This window comes from Python bivittatus, unplaced genomic scaffold, assembly GCF_059951505.1.
Source record: "Python bivittatus isolate LINGU-HERP-01145 unplaced genomic scaffold, Pbiv_v1 ctg000700_np1212, whole genome shotgun sequence".
NCBI classification, from domain to species: domain Eukaryota; kingdom Metazoa; phylum Chordata; class Lepidosauria; order Squamata; family Pythonidae; genus Python; species Python bivittatus.
This window is the reverse complement of record NW_028277098.1, coordinates 56,870,901-56,878,869: the sequence shown is the minus strand read 5'-3', so window position 1 is coordinate 56,878,869 and position 7,969 is coordinate 56,870,901. Positions and strand designations below refer to the sequence as shown.

Sequence of the window (7,969 nt, the reverse complement as noted above, 5' to 3'; positions counted from 1 at the left end):
GGGAAAGACCTTGGGAGACAGGGGGAAGAGCCACAGCCAGGGCAATGGTCAGATAAGTGACAATTTAGTCCACGAAGGAATGTGGGTGTGGCAAACATCTCAGAAGGGACCCTCCCTAGTTTCTTGGGCTGTAAAGGTGATGGGGGAGAAATGTATTTTCAGGCTTACAAGATTCTGTTAATGTAACCTTACAATAAAGTAGAGCTAGTAGAGCTAGTACTTCTGAGTGTGCTTCTTGTCTGGACAACCTCGCAAGGGTGACATTACCTCAGAGGGGTCTCCGATTTGGACAACTTCATATAATTCATTGGCCCATGGCTAATTTAATCATTGTTTATTTCATTTTCTAGGTTCACATGACACCCTGGACCATAAGCTAACTACATGGGCTGGATTTGCATAATCTAGATTAAAATGTGGTTGACTGTGAGCACAGCCTTGCTATTTTTAATTTTTTAAAGTTATTTTAAAATATGTAGAGAAGGTACTTAATTTATTTTCATGGATTATTATTATTATTGTTGGTCACACAGTCAGCCAGATGTTTAGATTGGATTTGGCATTTTTATCCACCTATCGAGTCCTTCCCAAGGACCTGAGATAGGCAGATGTTGTTGTTTGATGGTGTTAAAGGTATCATTGCAGGATGTGAGCTGTTCCAAGTAAAGCTGCCTTTTGCAATTGACTGATGGTGATTTTGTCAGTGCTGATGGTCTTCAAGTGGTGCTCCAGATGTTTTGGGATTGCACCCAAGGTGCCTAGTACTATTGGTACTATCTTTGCTTTCTTTTGCCACAGTTGTTCTACTTGTATTTGCAGGTCATTGTATTTTGTGATTTTCTCCAGTTCTTTCTCTTCTCTTCTGCTGTTTCCAGGTATTGCAATGCCCACTATCCAGACTTTTTTGTCTTTCTTATCAACAATTGTTAAGTCTGGGATGTTGTGTGGCAGGTGGTTGTCTGTTTGAATTCTAAAGTTCCAGAGCAGTTTAGCTTCTTCATTTTCTATTACTTTGTCTGCTTTGTGGTCCCGCCAGTTCTTGCTTGCAGGCAAATGGTATTTCTTGCAGATATTCCAATGCACCATTGTTGCTACTTTGCCATTCCATTGTTTGTAGTCACTCTGTGCAATCTTCTTGCAGCAGCTAACTAGGTGGACCATTGTTTCTTCAGCATCTTTGCAGGGATGGCATTTTTTGTCTGTTGCTGTCATCTCAATTCTGGCTTTGTATGCATTTGTTCTTAAGGCTTGGCCTTGTGCATTCAGAATTAGCCCCTCTGTCTCTTCAACTTTCCTGCTCTTACCCATTGCCAAGTCTTGTTATCTGCTTTGCCTGCTAATTTTTTTGTGTATTGGCCATGTAATACTTTGCCTTGCCATATCTCTTATCTATTCTTTATTTGGTCTTTCTTGTAGGCCAGTTTGGTGGTGGTGGTGGTCTTGGTGGTGGTGGTATTATTATTATTATTATTATTATCATCATCATCATCATCATCATAGCAGCTGCAGGCCTCAAAAGCCAGAATTGGCCCTGGGTTCTTTGGATCTTTGAGGAAGACTTGTTCTGGTTAAAAGCAATAGAGTGTATGTAGAAGTAACTCAGCATGAATCAGAGCAATATCATTTTTTAGAAGCCAAAAGGAATAAAATCAAAATTACAGCTATTTTTAGATCTCAATAATCAGTTAAAGGCTACCTTATGTGGTATTAAAAAATCCTGAAAATTGGATTGAGATGGCTGTCTCTAAGCAATAAATTCCAATAAATATCAAGTGGCCTACCAACAAATAGACAGAATTCTTGTATTAAGGTGACATTGTTTTTAAAGGGACACACCCACAGAAGATGGACAGATCTTCTCCCTTCCTTTCTTTCTCTCTTTGCCAGTTTTTTTAGCATGCTATAAGCTTGAAGCCAAACTGATTTTCAGCAGTTCTCCCTTTCCCACACTGATTGTCATTTACCAGAAGAAAATTCAAGAAAAGTCTTACTTACTTTTAGGGCAGCTAATCAGAAGAGGGAACTGCTGGTGTTTTATATAGCAATGAATGAATACTTTGTTCCACACCAAATTTTTGTATGACCTTAATTATATCCGCATCCCCCAGAACAGGACTGGACTGCCCACACATTAGAATTCATACATTTTTCAATTTTTGTGATGCAGTAGAAAGAAATGCCTAAAGTATTTCTATATTATACATGCAAGCACTTCAACTCATTCATCTGTTCCTAAAACATATGCACCAACATATTAGAGGAAAATGCTTTGAAAAGCATGAATATTAGGAAAGTATGCCAGAAGTGTTCACATAAGGCAAATATATGTGAATTATGCTTAACTCACAAAACATTTTATCCCAGCTGCTTTCCAGTGCAGTATACGAATAATGCTACATTTTACTCTTCTGTTTTACAAATGAACTTTACACATACTGCTACTCCTCCTATAAGTCCTCATGTCTTTCTACTTTCCAGTTTCCAAATGCCCCATCTTCATGGCTTTTGGGCTGCATTCTGAGAGTAGGTGCATTTTGTGCCCACCGCTGGTTTCAATCTTCTACGGATTACCAATGGTGCAGTAGTTCTTGGCCAATTAGATGGAGATGATGAGATGTGGATCATGAGGGGTTACATATTGAGGTGAAAAGAGAATCTGATAGGAGTTTTGCATACTAAGTCTCCCATATTTAGAACTGCAGAGTCATTGAATCATATGACTAGAAGAGATCATTTAGGCCAGGAGTTGAAGTCCACCCAACTTAAAGTTGCTGAGGTTGAGGAACCCTGATTTAGGCCATCAGGTCCAGCCATCTGCTCAGCTGAGAAATTGAAACTAAAATATCCCTGATAGATGGCTGTTCACATTTAGCAAATAGTGCATCACTAACTAACTAATTGGTTTCACTGTCCAACTGTTCTTACTGTTAGGAAGTTTTTTCCTAATAATTCTGCTAGGATTTCCCTTCAAACCATTTGAATCCTTAGCTCATGTTCTGTATGCTGTGTGACATCCGTTCAGGGGCTATCATATCTGCCCTTAATCTTCTCATTTTAAGGCTAACCTTTCCCAGTTCTTCCACTTCTCTTCGCAGTATTTAATTTCCAGTCCTCTGATCATCCTCATTCTCCAAACATGTTCTAGTTTGTCTAACTCCTTTTTAAAAAGAAGTGCCCAGAACAGAACAGTGTCTTTGCACGGTTTGCATGGCTGGACAACTATACCTGTTGCTGCAGCCTAAACTGCATTTGCCCTTTTTTTTTTTTTTTTGCAACCTCATCACATTGCTGACTTATATTTAATTTGTAATTGAATGCAGTTCCAAAATCTTTTTCGCAAGCCAGGTAGCACCCCTTCATCTCATTTGATTTCTGTCTTCTACGTGAAGAGCTTTGCATTTCTCTTTGTTAAACTTCATTCTATTATTTTCTTCAATACAAATTTTGACACATGCAGAGCTCAGGGTGGTATCCCATTCAACACCTCATTCCACTTTGATGAGGATGAACACTCTATGAATTTCGAGTCAGCTATGTATCTGCTTGATTCTTATGCCATCCAGCCCACACTTGATTAGTTTGCTAATCAGAATGTCATAGGGCACTTCATGAAAATCAAGATATACTACATCTACAGCATCCCACAGTTTACTGAGGAAGCTATCCAATCAAAAAAGAGAGAATGTTAGACTGACAAGACTTGTTCTTGACAAATCCATGCAGCTCACCCTATGCTTCCCAGTGTACACATACAAACATACACACAGAGAATCTCACAGACAGGCACATGCCCTGATTAGTCCCTGGCAAGAAGTGCACCCACGTTCACGTTCACATGCACACACAGGATCAACTTTCCTAACCTCTTCTCTACAGTTCTGTGATGACTTTCCACACTCCTCTTCGGTGACCAGTCTCTCTTTCCACCTACTACATATGTGCTTTATATTCTGAAGTGAGGAGGACAGTTCCAGTCGCTTCCTGATGCTCTCCCTCCTTCCTTCCCTCCTCATGTGTGTTCTTTGTGGAAGGCCCAGCTGGAGCATGATTGCCTTAGGCGTTCTAAGTGAGGATATGAGGCTGATGAACAAGGATAACTAAGCATAGCTAAAGGCTATGAATCCGGCTGTAGTTTTTCCTTCATTGCATATGGTATCAGACTGGTCATTTCTTTGTGAAGCATTTATATTCACCCATGTTTTTCATCTGGATTAGACTTTAAATAATAAAAAATAGCTTTCTGATGGAAATGTCAGAATGCAAGTACAGCCATACACAGTTGGCCACGTTTTCATAGAGTATTCTTCCTTGTGCTGAGTAGAAGCAGTAGGGGGCCTGAGGCTGAAAATCAGGCCACTAATTATGCTTTGATGTAAGCCGTCCAGACTGGAAAAGCCATCTTTGCACAGTACTACAAAAACTAGAATAATATGTATCTTGTTTGTCCCTTCAGTTTGGCTTTATAAAGGAATAATTGCATTCTCCTTGAGCAACTGCAGGGTGCGGCAGCCCTACTGAGAAGATTGAAAATTGCAAAGCTCTGGATAGTTTTTTGCCTGTGAAACACATATTTATGGAACAATTTGATGTTTGTCAGCGCCAAACAAAAAGTTTCTGAGTCCAACAGGTTTTTTTCCCCATTAAGTGTCTAAAGACCCCATCCGCACATGATGTTTGCCCCAATCCAGGATTGGCACAAGTTCTCTGGGTTCCCACAATATTCTGGGGCTTCTGCACTCCTTCAGAAAATCAATTAAATTCCAGCTGAGTATTTACACAGTAAGAGCCCTAACCTTTTACATTTTCTTTTTTAAAAGAAGGAAATTGCCAATAATTTTTGTGTGGCTTGGCAGAATTAAATGAAAATTATACTCCCCGAAGTTGACTCTTCTGAGAAGTCTTATAGAGGGCTAATTCTTCACGTTAAGATATCCAGTTATTTTTAAAATGTGAAATAGAGTGGGGCCTGCAGGGAGGAAGGCCAAAATCGCATGCATGAGATGTCATTGCAGGTACAAAAGGCACAGGGCTTCAATCACAACACCATGGCTGCCCTCCTACAGATTTTAACATGCACGTCCCCTGCAGATGCCCATAGTATCTAGTACAACTATTCAGTTTATTCCACTGAAGGGCTAGAAGTGGGGACAGAAAAGTTTCACCAGCTACGCTACAAATGCTCCACAGTCCTTGATGTTTCTATACTGAATAGAGAGGCCTAATGGGTAGTCCTATTTGCATTCTCAGTCATACAGATGCTCCAGTTACCATCATGTTTGGGTGAACATGAATAAATCCCCCTTCAAACATTTCCCCCTCAATTCAGAAGCATTCTGGACATGCCCACCTCTCTTCCCTTTTTTTTAGTCTTTAGTTAGTGTTACGTAATGAACAAGCTTTTCTCATTGAATCAGAGCTAGAAAAGACTATTTAGACGTCCAAGTCTAACCCCTTCTTAGAATAGGAACTACAGTACAGCATCCCAGATCCAGTCTCTGCTTCAACACATTCAAAAACAGGGAATCTAACCCCTGCCTAAATAATTGGCTTCATTGTCCAACTGCCCTTACAGCTGTAACATTCACTTGGAATCTGTCTTTATCCTGTCCATCATTCTATGTCTTATACTCTGAGACAATACTGGACTTGGCCTTTGTGTGACACCCCTTTGGACATGTGAAGAATGCTATCACATCTCATAACTCCAATCATCTTTTCTCAAGGCTGAACATATCTGATTCCTTTAATCTCTATTCACAGATGTAGCTTCTTACCTCCAGATTATCATCTTTGCTGCATTTTTTCCTGAATTTGCTTTAATTCTGTACACAGAATTGGGTAAGCATTGGAAAGAGAATTCAGGATGGGGTCTTACCGATACAAAAGAGAGAAAGGATTGTTTCCTCTTCTTAGACATAATTTATTGATGAAGCCTAAAACTGCATTTGCCTCCTTTCTGTCTTTTTTTTACTGCTTCATTTCTCCAGTCTCTTAGTAGTCTAGGACTGCTCTCCAGCTATATTAAGGAGAGATTTATGGCCTTCTCCTGAGAGATTTCTCTTTCCTTAGCAGAGTACAGCTCTCTCTTTCTTTGGACTCAGATTCATGCCTTGCTTGACCCTAACACTTTGTAAACTACCAGACAATGAAGAAGATGAAGTAGCAGTTGTTCTTGAAATTAGTACCAGGGACTATTTCTCTCCTTGCTCCATTTTATAGAAGAAGTAAAAGATTGTGTGTGTGTGTGTGTGTGTGTGTGTTTAAGAAGAAACTTTCAGATTCCACTTTATTCTTTTCATTCTGAGATTGATCCTGAGCCAGTTAAACTGAAGTATTTCAATTAAATCTTATCTAACTTAGCATTGAATAGGCTTACATTTTAAACATTTCAACTTAACTAAGTCATGGGCTAAGATCACTCTCTCTCATTTACTGCTTTCCAATACTTCTGCTTTTGTCCATTTACCTCCCCCACCCCTTTTCTCCTGCTCTTTGAAAGTTTTCCAAACAGATCTTTAAAAAGACATAAACCAGAATGATTCTCTAGTTCTTCAACAGATTTTCAGGTGACAAGTTTTAGAATGTCTGAGCGATAATGATTTAAAATGAGATTCGCTTCCCTGGGATTTGTAATTATAGCAAAATAGGTAAAACATTAGTTGCTGTATCAATATTCTATGCATCAGTGTTATGAATTTGTAGTCAGTTTTTTTTATTTTGTATGTGTGGTATAGGAACAGAAAGTATGTTGTTGATGCAAGTTACCTTATAAATAAGACATACTATTATTTCTTCAAATTGCTAGCAATTTAATTGTAACGAAATGAAAAAAGAGATTAGTGGCATCTTAAAGACTAACACATTTATTAAGGTATAAGCTCCTATGGGCTATATTCATTTCATCAGTTGCAAAGAATATTATCCTGGCAGTAGGAATGAGGAGAAATAATAAGCAGTGATGTCTCTAACCTTTGGCAGGGGGGTGCAGAAAGTGAAAATTACATTATTAATAGTGGCCATTCACATAAGCTGTTGGATGGGATACAGTTACTATGTTTCTGGTGAACTGAAATATATTTGTAAAGTGATAAAAAAATAACTGTTCAAGTCAGTTGAGATATCGCTGAGACTCTTGATGAACATTAGCATATTTGTTTAAGGTGAAAATTTCATTTGAAGTTCACTTTAAGGACTGTGATAATATTCTGGGAGAGTAAAATATGTTCTTATTTCTAATATCAGATTTATGTCTGTTTGTGTGCTTGTTTCTTTGTTCAGGGTCAAGTCAGTCTCTGAATCAGCTGCACTCCACCTTGGTATGGTTCAGCTTCAATCTGTTCCTCCCCATCGAGAAGGTTATTGCTTGTAGAAACGACTTCCGCCATATCTCCTGATAGGTCTCAGGTAAAGATTATAAGTGGATTTCATATGCACACTGAAGATACCATGCCTCAGATGTTAAATGACTTATCCCCATAGCTTTAAGCAGTTGTTTAACAAGATGGGAGAGAGGGTTAAGCCTTGTGCACCTCATGCTGGAAGAACTTAACTTCATCAGAGCAGGACTTGCAAGAAAACCCATGGACTTGCCCTTATTGGATGGTTGAGTGCCTTTGATCACTGGGTTTTGTGGTGTGACAGGAAAGTTGGCATGGCTGGTTGGCAAAGATGCCCCTCTCCTGGGAAGAACCCCTCATCAGTGTCACTACTCAGTTCTGTCAGGTTTGTGGCTTGCTGGCAAAAAATGGCCGAAGTAGCAGCAGAAGGCTGCTATGGTAGAACACAATAGCCCGAGAGAGGCAGGGGACAGAGAAAGTGGCTGTCATACTTTTACCATCCTAATTCTTAAAAACAGTAAATGTTCAGGCAAGTGCCTTCCATGCATTTATTTACTGTTAATCTGGTACCCATTCACTTAACTGCCCCAATCATCAGAGTTTAAAAATAAAGTATGATCCAAAAGTGAATA

At 39.3% G+C, this 7,969-nt stretch overlaps 1 pseudogene; it reads right to left on the bottom strand.

Annotated features, from left to right (window-relative positions):
- Positions 1–636: 636 nt before the first annotated feature.
- Positions 637–7,385, bottom strand: LOC148214212 (uncharacterized; annotated as a pseudogene).
- Positions 7,386–7,969: the final 584 nt, after the last annotated feature.